The sequence below is a fragment of the Leptinotarsa decemlineata genome, unplaced genomic scaffold (assembly GCF_025532065.1).
Source record: "Leptinotarsa decemlineata unplaced genomic scaffold, Ldec_3_MD MMD2_tig00026307_RagTag_RagTag, whole genome shotgun sequence".
In the NCBI taxonomy this organism is placed as follows: Eukaryota; Metazoa; Arthropoda; class Insecta; order Coleoptera; family Chrysomelidae; genus Leptinotarsa; species Leptinotarsa decemlineata.
The window spans coordinates 9094046-9119157 of NW_027412681.1; the positions used below are offsets into that span (position 1 = coordinate 9094046).

Sequence of the window (25112 nt, forward strand, 5' to 3'; positions counted from 1 at the left end):
CTAACCTAACGAGGGAATACTAACCTAACACCTAACCTAACGTAAGTATGCAGCTAACCTAACGTAGCTATTAACCTAACCTAACGAGGGAATACATTCACCATGTTGGTTCCATTAATACATCATCAGTTGGTTTTGGTTTTGGTTGTATTATTCTATGATTTGGATTAATGTTCAGTCCTGGATATCCCAGTCCACCTGATGATGATGGCCTGACTTTATAGTTTCTCTCCAAAACTTCTTTATGGTTTTTCTCCAATACTTCAACTCTCTGTTCCAGTACATCATACTTTTTCATTGTAGTCCCTGTTATGTTTGACATAGCATCAAATTTTTTATTTGTAGACGCTGTTATGTCAGACATTTTTATGTCTACATCACTTGTAAGTTTGTCAAATTTACGAGTGAAAGTTATCCGAGCCTCTGCAATTTTATCGTTAAATGCTTGCCGGGCGTCCCGAGCAATATTGCCTATTGTGGATTGTATTGCAGCTTGTAGGGCTAGAAGTATAACTTCCTTTGCTCCATTAATTTCCCCCTCAAGATATGATACAGTTACACAATCACTCTTGTCAATTGGTTCACTTGTATTTTTCAATATTTTCCTTTGCATGTCATAATGACCATCTTTTGTTAATTTAAAACCATTCCCAGGAGGACCTCGAATGACATTACCACCCCATTTTCTTTTTCTACCAAACTTATCGATTGTTTTAGACATTGTGCACTCTACGATGATTCTCTTCAAACTGATATTTCTGTCATTTACATTATACTATATATTGCAGTAATTGATTAGGGAAATAGAAATAATACAAATAAAATTTTAATCATTTTATATTCATTACAGTAATACATATACATACATACATAATACATTAATATCACATTACTTCTATCATATATTATTAATTATAAATGGCTACATAAATATCAATATTGAATTTTCCGGTTTTGAAGATATTGAATGATATTTCAATCATTGATCTCGGCAGATAATAAATTAATCAATTGATCCAATGGAGTCTCCTGAGATTGTGATTGTTGAATAATATTACTTATCCAACGAATGTTCTCATTTGGATCGTTTTCATAAAATTCAATATCATTATGACCCCAAGGAAGAGTGTGGGTAGTATTCGGAATGATAAATCGTTTATCATCGTGATATGATAATGCAACTTTATTTTTTAATTCAGTATACATATCATGTAACACGCTTCTAAATGAATTCATCTTTCTGAATATCATACCACCTTGTTCGACGATTTTTTGATAATCTTCGCATGTCAATTCATTCTTTATTACAGATCGTTTAACCCCTTTGGCTTTCTTAAATTCACCATCAACAGATTTCACATAATATGCTTTAGCACCTGTACCATAAAAACTCATGATTGGATCATTTGGAAATTCATCTTTGAAGTTACCCAAGACTGAACTTGTTACTGGAATATTGAATTGGTTAACTATACTGTAATTGGATGTATCAAATCTACTTATGTTAGTTTTTATGAATTCATAAAAATTTTCTGTGTTTACTTTAAGAATGAGCGAGTCGGTATCTGTGTAAAGTAAAGAGACATTTTCATCAAAGTGTTGTTTGATGCATCCATAGAAAAAGTCATACATGACTGTTTTAGATAATTCTAATATGGAAAATCCCAAATATAATGGTTTATCGTAATGAACCTTCACTCTACCCAATTGAATGGCAACGAAATTATCAGTGAAAATTGAACAATTTTTGAAATTTGGTTTGGCTATGAGAGTGCTGGCACCTATATTTTTCTTTATATTTTCCCAATGTGTAACGAGTCTAACATCAATTCGATTATCTACATTCTCCATTGTCTTTCCATACACCGCATTATTCATTAGTTTATAGAAATCTTTAACAGATTTGTTGTTAGACCTATTACGCATTTCAGTATTAAGATCTATATAGGGTTTCATCCAGCATGATTGTTTGAATTTCAATACTCTATGTGTATTCATTACAATCAATCCATTTTTGACAGCTTGCTGTAGATTCCTATAATGAACAATATATTTTCTTTTATCATTCAAATTTGGAATTAATTTGGGAATTTTCGATTGTGTACGAGGTGGTATTATTTTTTCGACTAAAAATGGAAGGTCAGAATGTTTATCATGCAACTCTTGTGGATAATGAATGTCCACTTCAAATACATACCCATACGGACTATCAGTACTCACATCCATCACATCGAGATTAAGAATTTCATTTGGTGTCAACCATGTAAATTCACTTGTTGGTAGAGGTTGTGACATACTGTGACCGTATAGATTTGTTGCATCTAAATATGTAATGAATGTGGAAGGTTCGTTGGGATTATAATTGGGTAAAAATCTATTATTTGCTATATGTTTCCTCTCGCTACATTGACTAATTCCACCTCGTATACCTTTTTGAAAAAAGTGAATCATATCAATGTCAGTTAGTAATTCCAATTCAACATTAGTGAACTTCAACATGGCATCCCATGATAATCCAGGTGCAGTGTAATATTGTGCCGGATCTAAGTTATATATCTCTAAACTTGTGGTGCGGAAGTTTTCAAAAATATCACATAGTAGCAATACATCCGACTTCAAATACAAATCAGAGTATTCCCCAAATTCTGACACTCGAATAAATTCCAAACTTTTCTAGCCCTATCATAATCAGTTTCCGATATATGTTCACAATTGAGTGTGTCATAAAACTGATTTTTTGTCGGAAGTAATGGATAATTCAATTTGTCAATGTCATCAACAAAACTATATGGAAATACACCTTTCTGTCTCATCAAATTGAATTTCTCAATTTGTGGGAAATGTTTGTGCATCTCCAAACATTGATCGGAGGTCAAGTTTGCACCCAACTTCTCCAACGAATTAGTCATAAATTTATAACTATCGATAAATCTCATTTTGAGATAATTCTTCCTAACCACACCATCTTTATCGGTATAGCTGTGTGTAAAGAGATGCTTCGTGAAAGATATATATTTCTCTTTAGTTTGCGGGATAACATCAACTTTCTCTTTATTCCTATACAATTCTTTTATGAATAAATGACAATCATAACCACTTAAATTATGAAAAATGATAGGTATGAAGTTTGGTATTTTGAAATTTAAATTACATTTCGAGTGAGCGGCATGTGATCTTTTCTTTCCTGTGACATGACAATGATCTCTTACTTTGACGTCACCATCAGTAAATGCTTTATTACATATACCACAAGTTCTGGCTGCAACAAACTGTTCTTCTTCTTCGACAGTTTGTGTATCCATTGGTTTAGGGTTTCTGAGATGATTTTCATGTATCTCTTTCAAATCATCTTCAATGCTACTCACAAATTTCTGAGCTGCATCTACACCCCTATATGTAACAAATTTTGTCAAATCATCATTATATGAACACTTTATCAAATAAGCAAATGAATATGGGGCATGTTTGAATGTTTTAATCGTGTATGAACTTCCAGGATTTGGCTCATTCACATGAATCGGTTTAAGCACTGATTCAAAATCAGCATACACTACAAATGGCACCCTCATTTGCCTCTCAAAGTTTTCAAACATTAGTTTATTTTCCGCAACCATTCTACCATATTTATTGATCTTTAAATTAGTAGTTGGTGTTGTGGTACTAATGTGATTACAATCATACATATTATGACGTAAAAAGCAATCTCTCATCAGAAAAATATATCAAACATCCGTCACAAAAATATTTTTTCTGTCTATGAGCTGATAGTTGATTAGAAACTAATCTTGAAAGATCTTTGATCCAACAATAGTGACCATTACCGGAGTCATCAGTTATAAACAACAAATTGACATGTCTCCGGAGTCTTCTCTGTGAGTATCGCAATGGACCAATCACTTCATACTTCATTTTACCCTTCTCAAATGTACTCTCTAAACCGTAAACATTAATTGAAATATCATTCCTATCTTCGAATATTTCGATACTCTTATTATTAACTTTAACCGGAAAATCCATACCTGTGACATCTAAAACAGTGGAAAAATGTGGATATGACGTAAGTTCGGACACTCGACTATCTGCAGGATATAATGCTGATGTTATAGCCCAAGCAAAACAATATTGATCTTCATTACGAACATTCACAACAGCTTTCTTCCATTGAATACATTGAGGCAGCTTCACATATGAACGTCCTTCCAGTGGACTGTATTTATTAATGTTGACCTCGAGAAACAATATTTTTTCACAAGTCCAACCTGAATTATAAAAAAAAAAAATATTACTATTCAATCTTATTGAAATTTTTAAAAAATAAATACCTGAGTCACGATCCTGGAACTCAGTCGTTTGTGCCACAATTACATCACGGAATCCATCAAAAACAGCATTCAAATCTGAAGATTGGTCCACTATTTTATTTTGGGAATTAAATGACTTCGTGTCCCTCGAATCATCAGTCTGAAGAATATAATTCCCAAAAACTTCCATATTCACCTTGATGCTTTTATGGATCCTGATGGCTGATTCCAGTAATTCAATGACCTTCTGCCTAATCTTATTGAAAAATGAAATGTAGTCACTGGTTACAATCGAACTCTCCACCCTGTATGTAGCAATGCGGCAATTGAATGCATTCGTTATAATTTGAACACCGTCAGACAATTGAACACATGCATTATTTTTATGACTCATGGTTCTTCGGTGAGAATTCACTTGGCTCATAGGAATTGTCACATTACAACAATTGCACGTATACATAGGTGTTGCATTATCCACTCTCACCCGTTTCACTGCAGGCCCTCCTTGGCAACTCTGGAGCTGATGCCGACGAAGATTATCACTACGAGTGAAAGATTTACCACAGTCACAGGAATACATTTTATATAATAGTTCTCACTAACTCACTTGATGTAAACTGACATAGCCAACACTCGTACGCTTCTTAAATACACTCTGATAGGACCCGTCAAGACGTCATAGCCAACCCCACTTCTCAACTACATGCGCCAAGATTACCTCCCAACTGAATGCGATAACAGATGTCGATATACGAGCAAGCAGTGGTCGTTGCGGTCTCGGAGAGGGTAGACGCTAGGCAAACAGTCCTCGGCTGCCGTTGTGTCACCATCGATAGCGGGGCTAGAGCGAACCTTCATCGCTTCAGGAGAGGTGAGGGCAGACCGATGAATACGCATTACTCTGCCACACGTCGTGGAGTGAACATGTCGCTCTCTAGCCGTTGAACGGTTATTGCTGTGACGTCACTCCACTACTAACTTGGTGCCCTAACACCGATGGAGCATTTATTACTTGGAGGATCTTCGAAGTATGCAGACGTATGTTTGTACATAGACAAACAAGCACATGATGAAACCCTGTACCGTGCATTCTCCTACACACACACATAAACACACAAAATCTCATATGAAAAAAAAATCTGAACGATCCATGCACCAGACACTTCAAGGTCACAACGCCTTGACTTCACTGCACAACAAAAAAAACTTCACCAAACAACAACCAATAAAAAAAGCAATTAATACGTCATAGTGGTGGGGGGAGGCCGAGAATCAGCTGTAAACAACTACTTAGGTTTACAGTCATAATAAAGTCACCCATGTATGTTGGAGTCAGTTCATGTATCATTTTATAGATATAGATCATAGTTAAGTGAGTCAGTTTCGCTCCACAGCAAATAAGTGTAAAGTTTCCAGCATCAATGATATAAGAGTTGGCCTACTACATCGCAATACTATTCTCATTGCTCGATTTTGTAGCTTTTGTAATTGGGATATAATTTTCAGATCAAAGCAGTATAGTAATGTAGAGCAATATTCAAAATGAGGTTGAATTATAGTCTTTTACACAGTTATTCTGGAATTCAGACTTAAGTTTTGGGATACTCTAGAAAAGAAATACAGTTTCTTCAAGATTTTTTTTTGGATATATTCAAAGTGGCTACTAAATAATAAATGATTATCCAACATAAATCCCAGATATTTAAATTCCTTTACAATTTAAATTTTTCCATTGTTTATTTCTATGTTAATGTTACTACTATTCATTTGTTTATATTTATAAGCTGTAGTAATTATCATTGCCTTACTTTTACTTACATTTAACTTCAATTTATTAATTTTCAAATATTTATCCATATTTTTCAGCACATCATTTATTTTGATCACTGCTCTATCGATATTCCCATCACTTACTGATATCAGAGATGATATGAAGGCACTTGAGGGATTTGGACTATAGCTGTCTATTGTTTTGGGGTTCAACTCATTACACCTCGAACTACACATCTCAAGAACTATTTTACTTCGGGGATGAATTTTGTTGAATACACTTGCGAAAATCGGCGAATCAAAACAAAATGAAATCAATAATTGATACAATCAAACACTACATAAATAAGCCATACTTTGTTGGTCTGACCTCTCTGGACCTGTACGTTAAGAAATTTGCATTAACGGCCATGTTACGATTGCGAACGGCTGGTGTAAACCTCAAAGTAGGAATGCGTCAATAGAGGCTGAGCCTATATATATAATATAGATGATCCACATTATATATATATATATATATATATATATATATATATATATATATATATATATATATATATATATATATATATATATATATATATATATATATATATATGTATTTCCAATGTGACAAAAGTCACATTGGAAATACATTTTAGGGGTTGCGTTTTCCACCCCATACAACCATGGAGTAAACCAAATAAATTACTGACTAAGTGTCATTTTGGTATTACAAAACGTCAGGTTAATTTCAATATTGTAACTTTTTCAGTGCTTGTGAAAAAAATTGTTATACTAATTTTATGTACCCCTTTTAAGGGGCTGTATCTTAACAAGGGATGCTCCAGTTAAATTTCTTTATATGAAAAATCCTATCTTTTTTCCATGAGGAATCACATCCTTAAATGTTTTACACTTATTCAGTTACACCCTGTATTTGCACCTAAAAATGTCGAGATGATAATCTGAAATGGATGTTGATGTTTTGTTACATTTTTCTGATTTGGAGCACATTATTATCATTAAACACTTCATATTCATATTCTTCAAACGATACTTTTTGTGGAGAAGTCAATATTTCATACTGTTTTTTGGGTTTATAACATTCCATAACCTGAAAGAATAAAAAATAAATCAATAGAGAATCTGCTTAAGTATAGTAAAGGGCAAACTGAAAAGTTCAACTCGAAAAATTACTGCATAATATAAACTACTGGAAAGTCTAATTAGTCAGTAACTTGTCGTATTCATACATTTTGCCTACTAATTGAAAGATCATTTAAAAAAAATTCAATTACGATACTTGTATGAACCTGTACTCACTATGAAAACCTTGCCTTAACCTGTGATCGTTTTAATCAACTTTTATACAAGTCAAAAGAATTTCACCATTGTCGCATCGATGTATGATGCAGTTGGAGTCAAAACGTCCAGCCCATAACCCTAAATAACATTGAGATATAATTTCAAATACGTTGTATCTTTCAAATTTGAAAAAAATTAATGTACTTCCCCATTTTGACGTGCAGATTACAAATCCTGAAGAAATCTATGCTTCCCTCATTTTTAGAGTAATAGCCTTCCACAGTTTCGAAAATTGCAACTTTTCAGCCTTTTTTGCATACTACAAACTATAGTAAAGTACAATTATATGGGAAAGAGAGTTTTTGGCTTTCTACTATTCCATCTTTATACAGAAAATGTGGGAATCTTCCAAAGAAAGGAACGAAGTAATCAATTTTAAAGTAAGTAACTCTATACATGGATTTGTAGATCATGCAAAGAAGTAACTTTCATTTCATCAGTTCGGACTTTCATTGTCTAATATAATATAAATTGATTTGAAATCCCTGAAAGAATCTCACACAGAACAGTATCTGAACCAGGCATCATTAAAAATGACCTTCAACGAAATAGTTACTCCAGAGTGATGGTAGAAGGCTTCAGCTAGAAGACAGCAAAAGCTCGCACAAGGAAAAGAAGCCGCCACAACCACTACTTGTATTTCCCTACATCAGAGGATTATCGGAAAGGATATGAAGGATTGGGTCCAAGTATAACATCAGGACTCCTACAACGAGGAGAAATCAGCAAATCCAGAATGGCAGAACATGTTTTGACTCAACATAATATCAAGTGGGCTCAAGCTGAAATCATCCACAAGGGGGAACACTGGTTCAGAAGATAATTCAATGAAGCCGCGTATATGTTGTTCAACAACGTATTTAGCCAAGCTAGTGTAGAGATACGAAACATATGGAAACCTCTAATCAAGCAAAAAACGACCAACTCCTGCCAAACGGTCATCTATTGCTAAAACCAATGACGAGTAGAGAGGGAAGACGGGATAGGTGAAAGCACTAGAATGACTTACAAATAGTCAGATCTCGAAGAATTAAGTCCAGTTATCACTCGAAGACGATTGTGGATATTAACAATCGAAACGTCGTGACGTAACTTGGTATCTAATCTTTTAATTTTTATTTTTCATTCTTTGTTTATAAAATTTTTAATTTTTAGTTTTCAGCTTATAATAATATTTGAATTTTTTTTGTTGTTGCTTGTATGTTATTCCTTCGTGATTTTATTTTTTTGTTCAATAAAATCGTTATATTTTCGGTTAATCTTTTTAAATTTTTTTTACAGGGAGTTTTTATATTAGACAATGGAAGTCTGAACTGATGAAATACACCACGAAACATTGTCAACTACCTTCAATTAAAGTAACTTTCAGATACAAACTGGTAGAAAGAGTCCTCCTGAAACAACTACCATAAACATTGAATTGCACGAAAGAAAAATTCTTTCGAAACAAATACTTTTATATGAACACATAATTATACAGAAGACACTATTCTCTACTCAGTTTGTATTCCAAACATTCGTTATGAAATACAATCAGATATCATTCTACACTTGATGAATGGTAAAAAAATTGCACTTACATGGAACACTGCTATTCTCACTGGTAGACATCGATGTTTCGCCGTAAGACACTTGCCTTAAGGCTCTTCAGTACCAATATGGATAACATTATAAGAAAAAAAATCTTTCGTGTAATTCAATGACTTTGTGAAAGTAGCTGTTTCGGGAAGGCTTTTTTTTCAGTTTGTGTCTGAAAGTTACTTCTTTGCATGAGCCACATATCTGTTTAAAATCTGATTTTTCGTTAACCAGTTGTCGCACCCCTACGAACGACAACTCTCAGAAGTCGAAACTTGTGCGAGCTAAGGATTAACGAGGTCTTACCTTTTAACGTGTGATTTCTAACAAGGGTTGGACGATAGCAAGTGAAGATCGATCGTTTAGACTAGGGCTTGAACCACCGACCAACACGGCAGTCAATTCGAGTGAGTGAACAAAGCACCCACGCCGAACCGCTTGGCTACCGACCGACATATCCATATATAGAGTAGCTTATTTTAAAATTCATTACTTCCTTACTTTCTTTGGAAGATTCCCACATTTTTTTTATCAAGATTGAGTAGTAGAAAGTCAGAAACTTTTTTCCCAAAAATCATTCATTCCTTCATACCTCATTTCACCTTCTCTGAATTTTTTCAGTACAATAATCAACATGTTTCCTACGAAAAAAAATTTTGAATTCATGGAGTTGATTTTCAGTAACCAACCGCTTTTTCCGAAATGTCACTAGTAGGCATAAAACATTGAGAATGATGGGATGTCACCAGAAAACGAATACATTGTTATACGGTGTTTCTAATGGAAAACATGTTGATCGTTAAACTTAAAGGTGCCAAAGAAGGTGAAATAAGGGATGTTATTATAGAAATAAGGGAGAGCGCTGATTGTCTCTTTCAGAATCGTAATTTACACGTCATAGTACACTGAACGTTTTTTTAAACACACTCGATTTTTCACAGGACTGCTTCAAAAGTTTCCTGAATAATTTTCCGTTTCAAAATTTTTCAAAATTAAGTGTATCGCCCTCGAGATGTTCAGAACTGTCACATACCAAAGTTGTCCTATACCTGAATGAACATCTAGTAACTTGGATGCAAACTGAATGTTAATTTTATTATCAAGAAGGCACGGCAGTCGTCTCGCCTGCTTGATTTCGCCATTACAAAGCGCATTCACCAGATTTCTATGAATTTATTATATTGACCACAAAAACGAATGAGAAGTAACGCTATTTACGATAGAACCACATACCCGTGGATCGGAAAATGGAATGTGAACTCACACACACAGTGTTGCCACTCTAATGAAATCGTTTTACGTGAGATCAATGTCATAAATTCGCAAAATCAGGCCAAATACTGTGAAACATAAATTCATGAAAAAATGTGTGGTAAGAATCTTGGAGAAACCTCCTATTCCTCAAATTACACGAAAATTCATAATGCATTTCGAAAAAAAAGTTCTGTTGCTGATAGTTAATAAAAATCTTCTCAAACTACCACTGCAGTCTTGAAATAGATCGTGGAGAAAATTCAACTAATTTGTATTTCTGATTCAAAAAATAGTACTCGAAAATTATTATCATGACGATAAAGGTAGGTATAACTTTTTTCGGTCAAGGTCAAAATTATCCGAATGAAAACCATAAAATGATTTTTGAAAATTACAGATATAAAGTTTGATCAGACTACAATTTTTGGTCAATTTTCTTATGCGATTTTCAATCCTGGCTGACACAGAATTACAGGGTGTAAAATGCGTATAAAAATCCACAAGAACGAGAAAGCGTCACCCATGCACAAAAAGCTAATAATACGCAGATTATGAGTATTTTGTGCCTTATTGGCAACAACGTGCACGCATTTCCTTAGTGGCCCTCGTGATTTTCACTTGACCAAGCACGCAGAGTCGCATTAAATCCTCGTAAATAAATTTTATAGGCGTGGACATTAATCCGAGGCAGAATGGACGGTATAATTGTAGCGGATTTGCATTTATTACATGCGTTTTTCCAATAGAAAAGCGACTTGCTGCCTTATGGGTGTCGACGATTTATTCTGTGTATTGAAATAGTTCAGCACAGCATATTCACGATTGACGTAATCCTTTGGGTTGTGTTTCCATTTGAAGAGTGAAAAATTACAAGAGGAAAAGTTGTTTGAGGAATGGTAACTCATTAACTACGTAAAGTGTAACTGAATCTGTAAGGATGTGTGGATCTTCGTACGATTCCATTATATTTTTTCTGAAGCTGAATAAAGTCAATATACTTCAATAGAAAAAAAATTGATATGCACTTATTAGTATGTGCTTGACTCTCTCAGCGATTCGGTTTTGACCTCCTCAATCGCGAAACGACGTCCTTCCATGGCTCTTCAATTTCGGAAACAGGAAAGAGTCACATGTGGTTGAATCTGGTGAATACGGTGGCTGAGGAATGATTACGGTATTGTTTTTGGCCAAAAATTACGAACAAGCAATGACGAGTGAGCAGGTGCATTATCGGCATGAAAATAATAATAATAATAATATTTATTCACCATTTTTGATACACTTGGGTATATAAGGTAAGTCAGTTGTACTACAAGATAGTAAAGATGAAAAGAGAAGGAGTTTGTGCACAGATTTACTTCATATATATATATATATATACACATATATTCACATATACATATACACACATATACAAATGAGCATATATGCCCACAAATTAAGTGAACGTTTCACACCATTCACATAATTCAATCTAAATGAAATTACGTCCACTGTGAATTTTATTGTTTGTGAGATTGTCAATTAAAAAATCTTGGTAACTGTAATAGCATATTTCTAAAAGATTTATTTTTTCAACTACATTTGGCAGCTTATTGAAGCACGTAATGTCATTATACTGAGGGAATTTTTTATAACTTATCATGAGATTCTGTGGGATTTTCAGAAGATCACCGTTTCTTGTATTATGACTGTGTTCTGAAGCAGTCTTATCATATAATTTTTCCTAAAAAATAAAATACATTTAAGAATGAAGATGGAGAGGGTTGTCAATATTTTTTTGTCTATAAAAACGGACCGGCAGCTATCCCGGAAATCCATATTGAAGATTAGCTTTATGATGCCTTTTATGGCATAGAATGATCTATTTAACTTAGCACATACCGGGTGTCAACGAATCTATTAGACAAGTCATAACTTCTAGACTATTAGGTGTATCAAAACGAGATTTGGTACAGATAAATGGTATGTGGAGAGGAGAGTTTTCACATATTTTTCACTTTCCGGTCACTTCCGGTTTCAGCGGAAATGGCTCCGGTTCTGAATTTTCAAATGGAACACCCTGTATATTGTAACATTTTTGGATTTCTGAGACAATTCTGGATCAGAAACTGATATTTCCGGAAGTTTTTCAGCCTACTTGATTTTTTCAGAGTCACTTTTAAAATTGCATCTAGGTGGCCATGATCGGACGTAAACTAATCAATGGACCTCAGGTGATATCAGAAAATTGCAATAGCGGAGTTTTAGTGACTAGTGTGTTGAATATGAATGAGACAAGTTTACAAAATAACATTTTCGTGTCTAACTATTATTTTTCAAATGGCGACCATTTTTTGACAAGCACTTTCCGAAAAAAGGATTTTTTGACAAATCTAACGATACTAATTTATTTGCGATTGGATTACAAATAAGAACATAAATTAAATATTACTGAGGAAAATACTCGATACAAATTCATTTACTTTTGTCAAGGGTGCCATGGATAGGAATGATGCATAATATTTTGCGGTTATTTCCATCAAGTCCACTTTGGAGAACAAAACGCTCACCTAGGTTATGACAGTGACATAAGCTTTATGAGCAGAAAGTAGAAGTTTCTCTTGATTTTCGTTAATTTTAGTTCAATTTTTCGTCGAAATAATGTATACTCAAAGTGAAAAAGTGGATATGTTGTTATTGTTTGGAGAATGCCACAGAAATTCAAGGAAAGCTGCTGAGTTGTATGCTCAGAGATATCCCAATCGGCAACACGCATCTCATCAGTATTTTCCCTATGTTGAGAGTCGTTTTAGGCAAGAGGGAAATCGAGACGCAGAACAGAGGTTTGTCATAAATGAGGAGACTGAGATTAACGTTCTTGCTATGGTAGAAGTTGACAAAACGGTTTCTTTAAGAGAAATCAATAGAGAAATGCAGATAAGTCACGAATCAGCATGAAAAATACTGAAAAAGCACGGATATCGAGCATTTAAATATCAGTTACATCAACATTTGTATGCTGACGACGGCAATAGAAGAGTAGTATTTTGTAATTGGTTGCTTCAAAATCATAGAGTTAACCCAAATTTTATCAACTTCATTCTATTTTCCGACGAATCACGGTTTACAAATAATGGCATGTTTAATAAGCAGAATTGTCGGTACTGGGCCCAACAAAATCAACATGCAATGAGAGAGGGCAATTTTCAAGAAAGGTTTGGCATCAATGTCTGGGCTGGTATCGTTGGAAACAGAATAATTGGTCCAATATTGTTTCAAGGCCAGTTAACAGGGGTTAGATACTTGGGTTTTCTTCAAAATGAAATCGAGGATCATCTTAATGATATGCCTTTAGAAGTTTTACGGCAAATTTACTTCCAGCAAGATGAAGCACCACCCCATAATAGCAGAGACGTACTTGATTTTTTAATAGAGCATTTCAATAATAGAGTTATTGCAACCAACGGTCCAGTACGGTGGTCTGCCCGCTCACCGGATCTGACTGTGTTAGATTTCTTCATTTGGGGATATGTAAAAAAAGGGTCTACTATGCAACAGCCCCAGCCACTCTCGAAACCTTAGAAGAAAGGATTCAACAGGCATTTAGAAGTATATCGCCTCAAATGTTACAAAACGTGTTGAGAGAAACAATTGAACGAGCTGAAATGTGTCTTGAACAAGGAGGGATGCACTTTGAAAATTTACTATAGTGGAATTTTCAAGAACTTAGGATATTGCAAAAAATCTAAGTGCATCGCTGAAATTATTAGTTAAATTTGTTAAATTTGTTGATCCAATCGCAAATAAATTAGTAACGTTAGATTCGTCAAAAAATCCTTTTTTCGGAAATTGCTTGTCAAAAAATGGTCGCCATTTGAAAAATAATAGTTAGACACGAAAATGTTATTTTGTAAACTTGTCTCATTCATATTCAACACACTAGTCAGTAAAACTCCGCTATTGCAATTTTCTGATATCACCTGAGGTCCATAGATTAGTTTACGTCCGATCATGGCCACCTAGATGTAATTTTGAAAGTGACTCTGAAAAAATCAAGTAGGCTGAAAAACTTCCGAAAATGTCAGTTTCTGATCCAGAATTGTCTCAGAAATCCAAAAATGTTACAATATACAGGGTGTTTCATTTAAAAATTCAGAACCGGAGCCATTTCCGCTGAAACCGGAAGTGACCGGAAAGTGAAAAATATGTGAAAACATTCCTCTCCACATACCATTCAACTATACCAAATCTCATTTCAATTCTCCTAATAGTCTAGAAATTATGACTTGTCTAATAGATTCGTTGACACCCGGTATATAGTCCACCTGCCTGTCCCAATTCAGATTGGCGTCTAGATAGCTCCCTGATGAGTTGTATCATCAGCAAACATTGTGATTAAGCCCCCTTTTATATGTTGAGGAAGATCATTGAGATAGAGAAGAAACAGTAGAGGTCCCAGAACAGAGCCCTGTGGCACCCCGAGTTTTACCGTCTTTGACTTAGATGTCCCTCCATTGCAGATTACAACCATTTCTCTGTTTGTCATATAGAATTGTATCCAATTCATTATATATCGTGAAAACCCGAGCAATCACAGTTTTTTGATGAGAAATTCCGCGCACACTGTATTAAACGCTTTTGATAAGTCGAAAAATAGTGGGATCACATATTTTTTCCTATCAATCTCTGTTTGAATACAATTCAGAAGATGATAGGAAGCTGTCTCTATATATTTATTTTTCCTGAAACCATGCTGAGACATACATAGCAGCCTATGTATTTCAAATGATTTTGATATCGAGAAAAGCAAAGATATTTGCCTATAGTTGTCCCTTTCTGTGAGATTTCCTTTTTTATGTACAGGTATATAACGAGTGTTTTTTTCAGAACTTTTGGAAAGTATCCTTGAATAAAAAATTGATTTATTGAGTATGTTGAAGGTACGATAATAGAAGGTATTATTTTCTTGATTGTTACAATTGATAGTTCATCAAAGCCTGCAATTTTTTTGTTTTTTATTTCTGATATGCTGGACATTTTCTTAATTTCACTTCTCGCAAGAGGTGCATAACTTCAATATATTACTCCCCATTGACTGTATGATCATGTAGCAAGAACTCCTGATGCACTTCGCCACGTTAATGGAAGAAAATAGTAAGCAACACCTCAAATTTGGCGTACTTTTTTGGTCTTGGCTCTTCTGGGCTCTTCCATTGGGACGATTGGACTTTGGTTTCGATGTCATAATCATATACTCATAATTCGTCACCAGTTATTACCCTTGACGTCATTCAACATTTCCTGAGAGTTTTTGGGCGAAATTCAGCAATTTTGGAACGAGTTTCGCTGCCACACGCTTCATGCCCAAAATTTGCGAAAAAATGGCACGGTATAAGCCAAAAAATATACCGATATCCTCAGAAACTGCTCTTATAGTGATTTAACGATTCTCCGTAACAATTTTCTATACTCTCTCACATTTTCTTCGATTGTTGATGTGCTGGGGTGTGCATCATTATTCACAACTTCTCGACCTTCTGTGGAAAGTATGAAACCACTTGTGAACATCACTGTATGCCACTGTCATCATTTCAAGTGTTTTTGGGCTCTTAACTCCATTTTCACACGAAATTTGATGCAAATTCTTCAATCCATTTTTTTTGATATCAGAAAATGGCCAAACACGCGGAACAATTCTAACTTTCTTCACTTGACAGCATCCATAACGAGCCCTACGCATAATCACAGGTGCATATATAACAACCCTATCCAGAGTCTTCTCGCAGAAACTGGAGGGTCTTAGCTAACAACAGGAAGGAAGATATTGAGTTTATCATACGCTGTACATATTTCATCCCTTAAAGAAACCTCATTTCATGCCAACTGAATCATAAACCACAACAAATCCAAATTATCTTTCTCATGACAAGCCAATCCGTTTCAATAAACAGTGACCTCACATCAAACAAAAAAGCAGGAATAAACAACATTGTGATTGAAAAACACTTTTCCGTAATCATGGAAAAATATCCATATATACAATATAAATATATACCGACTCTTCGAAAATGAATGAAGAATCAGAACATCAGTCCATGAAATATAAACTCCCCAGTATTTGAAGCGTGTTTACTGGATAACTTTATTCTATTCTTCAAGCTCTTACTCATATGAAACAAACAGATTACCCGAAATACGTTATAATAACCGATTCTCTGAGCTTCATCCAGTCCATACGGAAAATATATACCCATAACCCCATCGTTAAACTTATCAAATGTGAGCTCTTTCGAGTACAACAAATACAAAAGCAGGTAGCTATAGTATGGGTTCCATCCCATATCGGCATTAGTGGGACCGAAAAAGCCGATCTAAATGCGAAAAAAGCTGCGCTACAAGCAGATGCCATGGCAGAAACAAGAACAACACCCAGCGACCTCATAGTGTTAATTGAAAACAAAGTGCTTGATACGTGGCAACACGTATGGTCCTAACAATCCTCCAAACTAGCTGAAATAAAACAGATCATTTTAACACCTTACAAAACTTTAACTAAAGTCAGAAGCCATCAAATAGCTATCACCAGACTTCGCCTCGGCCATACAAGGCTCCCTCATGAATATCTAATAACTGGAAAACAAAAACCATCATGCAATACAGGGTGTAACTAAATGAGTGTAAAACATTCAAGGAGGTGATTCCTCATCGAAAACAAGATAAGATCTTTCATGTAGAGGAATTTCATTGGAGCATCCCTTGTTAAGATACAGCCCCTTGAAACGGGTACATAAAATTTGTATAACAATTTTTTTCACAAGCACTAAAAAAGTTACAATATTGAAATTGACCTGACGTTCTGTACTACCAAAAAGATACTCAGCCAGAAATTTATTTTGTTTACCTCATGGTTTTAAGGGGTGGAAAACGCAACCCCGAAAATTTATTTCCAATGAAACTTTTTGTCTTATCAATTGTTCACCATTTAAAAATGTATTTCCGATAGACTGTTTCATTCTAAACAAAAAATGTCTCTTGGGTTTTTTGCCCACAATAGACCAGTTCGCAGCAAAAAATTATTTTAGGAACAACTACAGATATACATTGTCATAAATGCGAAAATACGAAACTAATCTATCTAGTAGGTCGGTATTAGCGATAGTGACAATAGAATTGGTATGACGCTGTCAGTTTGTGAATTTTCTAAATTGAATTAATACTAATTGTGTGTTGTTGTTCTGTTCTTAATTTGTTACTTCAATAATTCACTTGTTATTAAAATGGCATACACAAATGAGGAAATGGCTGATATGCATTACATTTACAGTCTGTCGTGGGGGAATGGGTTAGAAGCTTCTAGAAGATATGCTGAAATGTATCCTCAACGGCAGCATCCTTCATATTGAATAGTTGCTCGACTTCATCAACGATTTCGAGAATATGGTTCATTCGACAAAAGAACGCAGGATTGTGGTCACCATCGAGAAGTACGAACACCACAGCTTGAGGAAGCAGTACTTAATTTTATTGAAGATCAACCTACTACCAGTACTAGAAAGATTGCTTTCCAGCTAAATGTTGATCATCTGACGGTATCTCGAATTTTAAAGGAACAACTCTCATACCCGTATCATCTGCAACGAGTACAGACACTGTTACCGCGAGACTTTCCGAACCGTGGATGCTGGAAATGATTAGAAGAGATTCTGACTTTCTGAAGACGATATAATTCACAGACAAATGTAGATTTTCTCGGGACAAGATTATTAATTTTCATAATTACCACATATGGGCTGATGAAAACCCTCACGCTATTGTCGAAACTAACCATCAAGAACATTATTCTCTCAACGTGTGGCTCGGAGTTATTGGGAATGATTTAATTGGGCTTCATTTTCTACCTCCTCGATTAAATGGTGAGGCATACGTTCAATTTTTAAGAGAAGTGCAAATCAGTGGATAGGTCGAGGAGGACCACAGAACTGGCCCGCTTGATCCCCGGAGCTCAATCTTCTCGATTTCTCTATTTGGAGCCATTTACAGCATTTGGTTTATCGTACTCCTTTTTGCGATGTAGAGGACTTGAGAAACCGCATCATCGATGCGGGTAGGGTAATCAGAGAGACTCCAGGAATATTTGAGCGAATACGTGGCTCAATGCGCCGACGTCTAGACGTTTGCGCAAGACAGTTCGGAAAATATCGCGGTAACAGTGCCTGTACTCGTTGCAGATGGTAAGGGTATAAGAGTTATTTCTATAAAATTCGAAATACTCTCATATGATCAACATTTAGCTGGAAAGCAATCTTTCCAGTACTGGTAGTAGGTTGTTCTTGAATCAAATTAAGTACTGCTTCCTCAAGCTGTGGTGTTCGTACTTCTCGATGACAATCACAATCCTGCGTTCTTTTGTCGAATGAACCTTATTCTCGTAATCGTGGATGAAGTCAAGCAAATATTCTATGTGGAGGATGCTGCCGTTGAGGATACATTTCAGCATATCTTCTAGAAACGTAATACATACCAGCCATTTCCTCATTTGTGTATGCCATTTTAATAACAAGTGAATTATTGAAGTAACAACTTAAGAATAGAACAACAACACACAGTATTAATTCAATTTCGAAAATTGACAAATTGACAACGTCATACCAATTTAATTGTCACGATCGCTAACAGCGACCTACTAGATAGATTAGTTTCGTATTTTTGCATTTATGACGATTTATCTCTGTAGTTGTTCGTAAAATATTTTTTTGCTGCGAACTGGTTTATTCTGGGCAAACAACCCAATAGACATTTTTTGTTCAGAATGAAACAGGCTATCGGAAATAAAGTTTTAAATAGTAAACAAATGATAAGACAAAAAGTTACATTGGAAATGAATTTTAGGGGTTGCGTTTTCCACCCCTTACAACCATGGGGTGGATCAAATAAATTACTGGCTAAGTGTCTTTTTGGCAGTACAAAACGTCAGGTCAATTTCAATATTGTAACTTTCTCAGTGCTTGTGAAAAAAATTGTTATACAAATTTTATGTACCCGTTTTAAGGGGCTGTATCTTAACAAGGGATGCACCAATGAAGTTTCTTTATATGAAAGATCCTATCTTTTTTTCGATGAGGAATCACCTCCTTGAATATTTTACACTTATTCAGTTACACCCTGTATATGCGGGACAGACCTCTCAGCAAAACACACATTAGTAGAGTGTCCAATGTACTATGCGGAAAGGCTAGAGCATAATTTAGCCGAAAATCTCAAGGACATCTCAGGGGAAAGTTGTTATACACAACCACTCATCTCATTTTCAACCGACATAAAGATATTATATCAATTGTAAATAACTTTTGTATAATGTCAAACCGCTAATAACCTTGAAGGTAGATACGGGTATTTTGTGAATAAAAAAATATTCTAACTTTTATGCCTCTCATTAACAAGCTGAACATGCTAAACAGCTGAAACTATGACCATGGGTTCGAGACAAGTGAACCAACATAAAAAAATGAAATAATCGCTAATCGAATGTGAGTAGCCGGCGAAATTTGAACAATCATCTTATTTTTTTAACAGTCCACATAGTTCATGATAATTCGTATATACGAAGAATTGAAGAAAAGTGCAAGATTTTCGGGTGTGACATACTTTCTCACAGTCTTCCTTTCAAAAGTAATAAGCCATCATATGGATGTCCCACCTGGTACCGCTGCTCCAAACGAAAACAATATTATTCCTTTGAAAATGTCCTTATAAAACAAAACTGCAGTAACGATAGTTACAAATACAAGTGGTATGAAAACATAGAAAGTTTCATTTCTCATTTTTCATGATTTGAATGAGCTGAGAGACAGTTTAGTTTAGTCCATTAGATGATGACGTTATATTTGTTGGTGAATCGTTTGTTGAGGAGAAAGGACTATTCGAAAATACATATAAGAAACAAAATAAGACAAAAATTGTAAATATAACAATATTTTCCACTTATATCTTTCCACAGATAACTTTTCAGCTTCCCAGCTGCATAAAAACCTTGACAAAAATATCCACAGCATTTCCTTGACCAGTGTGTCTCCACTGTCCTGACGTATCAATGATGATAGTATGACTACAACTACTACTCGTACACCCTTTTCTGTTTCATTCACATATTTCATGATGAACAAAGATAAGTTTTGAATGGTGTATTTCTTTCGACTATATATCATCTCCGACCTAGCCAACTATGACAACTTCGAAAATTACAGACGGCGTAGCATCTAAACTCGATTTAAATTCATATCACGCGCAATAATTTAATTCTCACTGTATGAGACTCCCAACTGGATTGGCTGAGAGTTATTAGTCTGTTATCAAACGCATTCCTTCCACAGTGGGCCAACATGAGCTTAGACGATGATGACACGATAAGAACTCCATTGTAACACATTCTGAAAGTGAGAATGCACGAGTCACTCTCTTCGATTCAATTATCTGATGCGAGGAATGAGTGGGTTCCACTACGCTGTTGGACCGTGTAACTTTTTGGTTTATTACTGCACCTTTCAACACATCAGCTACTGATTTCATTTAGATAAAGCCTCGCAGGATGCGTAAACTGCTTATTCATTGAAATATGCGGTTCTAGAGTAAATAAATCCATTTATTACCAGTAAATAAACGCATTTATTGCCAGTGATTGTGGACGCAAATAGTTTCGATTTTGATTTCAACTCCTGTTCAGGTTCGGATTGTATCGAGAAGAATGTGTAGTATTTGATCTTATGGCTAATACGGTGTCAAGAAAATCCTTTTGAACCTCGCTGCCACGGTTTGTGTAGCACAGATACAAAAAGATCCTACAGAAAATTAAATGCAGAAACAGACCGTTACATGGTGATATCATCAGTGGTGGGCCTAGCTCTGTTACGCCAGCAACGCGAAGTACGGAAATCGCATTTAGAAAATGGCAAAATTAGGTACATTTTAGGTGCTTTTTAGGTACCGGAGTCAAAAATTAGGTGCTCTGTAACTTACACCGCAATTCAATACTCAAAGTTGCGTTGCTAGCATTATTTGATGCAACGCAATGAAAATAATAATAAAATAATGAATATTAAGGGAACACTATTAGGTGCTAATTGAGTGCTAAACGGTGAGGAGCGTAGAATTTTCTAATCAATAAACAAAAGCTTCCTATTTCGCTAAACAACAGATCTATGAATCAGGTCTCTCGAAAACGAGGACGAATGCTCTATCAGGTATAAACTAAGCGTGGTAATAAAGTGCTAACTAGGTGCTTGCAAGAAATTAAGATGAAAACGACCGCGAATAAGCGAAAAAAAATCAAGATACCTGATTTGAGAAAAAAAAAATTAACAATATGCAATAATGTCTTGAGATACTCGTGAACTAATACATAGACATTAAAAAAAAATAAAGTGCTGATCAAGTGAGTAGTTGTTTACAGCTGATTCTCGGCCTCCCCCCACCACTATGACGTATTAATTGCTTTTTTTATTGGTTGTTGTTTGGTGAAGTTTTTTTGTTGTGCAGTGAAGTCAAGGCGTTGTGACCTTGAAGTGTCTGGTGCATGGATCGTTCAGATTTTTTTTTCATATGAGATTTTGTGTGTTTATGTGTGTGTGTGTGTGTGTGTGTGTGTGTGTGTGTGTGTGTGTGTAGGAGAATGCACGGTACAGGGTTTCATCATGTGCTTGTTTGTCTATGTACAAACATACGTCTGCATACTTCGAAGATCCTCCAAGTAATAAATGCTCCATCGGTGTTAGGGCACCAAGTTAGTAGTGGAGTGACGTCACAGCAATAACCGTTCAACGGCTAGAGAGCGACATGTTCACTCCACGACGTGTGGCAGAGTAATGCGTATTCATCGGTCTGCCCTCACCTCTCCTGAAGCGATGAAGGTTCGCTCTAGCCCCGCTATCGATGGTGACACAACGGCAGCCGAGGACTGTTTGCCTAGCGTCTACCCTCTCCGAGACCGCAACGACCACTGCTTGCTCGTATATCGACATCTGTTATCGCATTCAGTTGGGAGGTAATCTTGGCGCATGTAGTTGAGAAGTGGGGTTGGCTATGACGTCTTGACGGGTCCTATCAGAGTGTATTTAAGAAGCGTACGAGTGTTGGCTATGTCAGTTTACATCAAGTGAGTTAGTGAGAACTATTATATAAAATGTATTCCTGTGACTGTGGTAAATCTTTCACTCGTAGTGATAATCTTCGTCGGCATCAGCTCCAGAGTTGCCAAGGAGGGCCTGCAGTGAAACGGGTGAGAGTGGATAATGCAACACCTATGTATACGTGCAATTGTTGTAATGTGACAATTCCTATGAGCCAAGTGAATTCTCACCGAAGAACCATGAGTCATAAAAATAATGCATGTGTTCAATTGTCTGACGGTGTTCAAATTATAACGAATGCATTCAATTGCCGCATTGCTACATACAGGGTGGAGAGTTCGATTGTAACCAGTGACTACATGTCATTTTTCAATAAGATTAGGCAGAAGGTCATTGAATTACTGGAATCAGCCATCAGGATCCATAAAAGCATCAAGGTGAATATGGAAGTTTTTGGGAATTATATTCTTCAGACTGATGATTCGAGGGACACGAAGTCATTTAATTCCCAAAATAAAATAGTGGACCAATCATCAGATTTGAATGCTGTTTTTGATGGATTCCGTGATGTAATTGTGGCTCAAACGACTGAGTTCCAGGATCGTGACTCAGGTATTTATTTTTTAAAAATTTCAATAAGATTGAATAGTAATATTTTTTTTTTTATAATTCAGGTTGGACTTGTGAAAAAATATTGTTTCTCGAGGTCAACATTAATAAATACAGTCCACTGGAAGGACGTTCATATGTGAAGCTGCCTCAATGTATTCAATGGAAGAAAGCTGTTGTGAATGTTCGTAATGAAGATCAATATTGTTTTGCTTGGGCTATAACATCAGCATTATATCCTGCAGATAGTCGAGTGTCCGAACTTACGTCATATCCACATTTTTCCACTGTTTTAGATGTCACAGGTATGGATTTTCCGGTTAAAGTTAATAATAAGAGTATCGAAATATTCGAAGATAGGAATGATATTTCAATTAATGTTTACGGTTTAGAGAGTACATTTGAGAAGGGTAAAATGAAGTATGAAGTGATTGGTCCATTGCGATACTCACAGAGAAGACTCCGGAGACATGTCAATTTGTTGTTTATAACTGATGACTCCGGTAATGGTCACTATTGTTGGATCAAAGATCTTTCAAGATTAGTTTCTAATCAACTATCAGCTCATAGACAGAAAAAATATTTTTGTGACGGATGTTTGATATATTTTTCTGATGAGAGATTGCTTTTACGTCATAATATGTATGATTGTAATCACATTAGTACCACAACACCAACTACTAATTTAAAGATCAATAAATATGGTAGAATGGTTGCGGAAAATAAACTAATGTTTGAAAACTTTGAGAGGCAAATGAGGGTGCCATTTGTAGTGTATGCTGATTTTGAATCAGTGCTTAAACCGATTCATGTGAATGAGCCAAATCCTGGAAGTTCATACACGATTAAAACATTCAAACATGCCCCATATTCATTTGCTTATTTGATAAAGTGTTCATATAATGATGATTTGACAAAATTTGTTACATATAGGGGTGTAGATGCAGCTCAGAAATTTGTGAGTAGCATTGAAGATGATTTGAAAGAGATACATGAAAATCATCTCAGAAACCCTAAACCAATGGATACACAAACTGTCGAAGAAGAAGAACAGTTTGCTGCAGCCAGAACTTGTGGTATATGTAATAAAGCATTTACTGATGGTGACGTCAAAGTAAGAGATCATTGTCATGTCACAGGAAAGAAAAGATCACATGCCGCTCACTCGAAATGTAATTTAAATTTCAAAATACCAAACTTCATACCTATCATTTTTCATAATTTAAGTGGTTATGATTGTCATTTATTCATAAAAGAATTGTATAGGAATAAAGAGAAAGTTGATGTTATCCCGCAAACTAAAGAGAAATATATATCTTTCACGAAGCATCTCTTTACACACAGCTATACCGATAAAGATGGTGTGGTTAGGAAGAATTATCTCAAAATGAGATTTATCGATAGTTATAAATTTATGACTAATTCGTTGGAGAAGTTGGGTGCAAACTTGACCTCCGATCAATGTTTGGAGATGCACAAACATTTCCCACAAATTGAGAAATTCAATTTGATGAGACAGAAAGGTGTATTTCCATATAGTTTTGTTGATGACATTGACAAATTGAATTATCCATTACTTCCGACAAAAAATCAGTTTTATGACACACTCAATTGTGAACATATATCGGAAACTGATTATGATAGGGCTAGAAATGTTTGGAATTTATTCGAGTGTCAGAATTTGGGGGAATACTCTGATTTGTATTTGAAGTCGGATGTATTGCTACTATGTGATATTTTTGAAAATTTCCGCACCACAAGTTTAGAGATATATAACTTAGATCCGGCACAATATTACACTGCACCTGGATTATCATGGGATGCCATGTTGAAGTTCACTAATGTTGAATTGGAATTACTAACTGACATTGATATGATTCACTTTTTTCAAAAAGGTATACGAGGTGGAATTAGTCAATGTAGCGAGAGGAAACATATAGCAAATAATAGATTTTTACCCAATTATAATCCCAATGAACCTTCCACATTCATTACATATTTAGATGCAACCAATCTATACGGTCACAGTATGTCACAACCTCTACCAACAAGTGAATTTACATGGTTGACACCAAATGAAATTCTTAATCTTGATGTGATGGATGTGAGTACTGATAGTCCGTATGGGTATGTATTTGAAGTGGACATT

The 25112-nt window shown here is 35.3% G+C and overlaps 1 protein-coding gene across 1 annotated transcript in view; it reads left to right on the forward strand.

The window, feature by feature from the left end:
* Wnt2 (Wnt oncogene analog 2) overlaps nt 1-25112 on the forward strand; it is a 295795-nt gene that overhangs the window by 130869 nt on the left and 139814 nt on the right.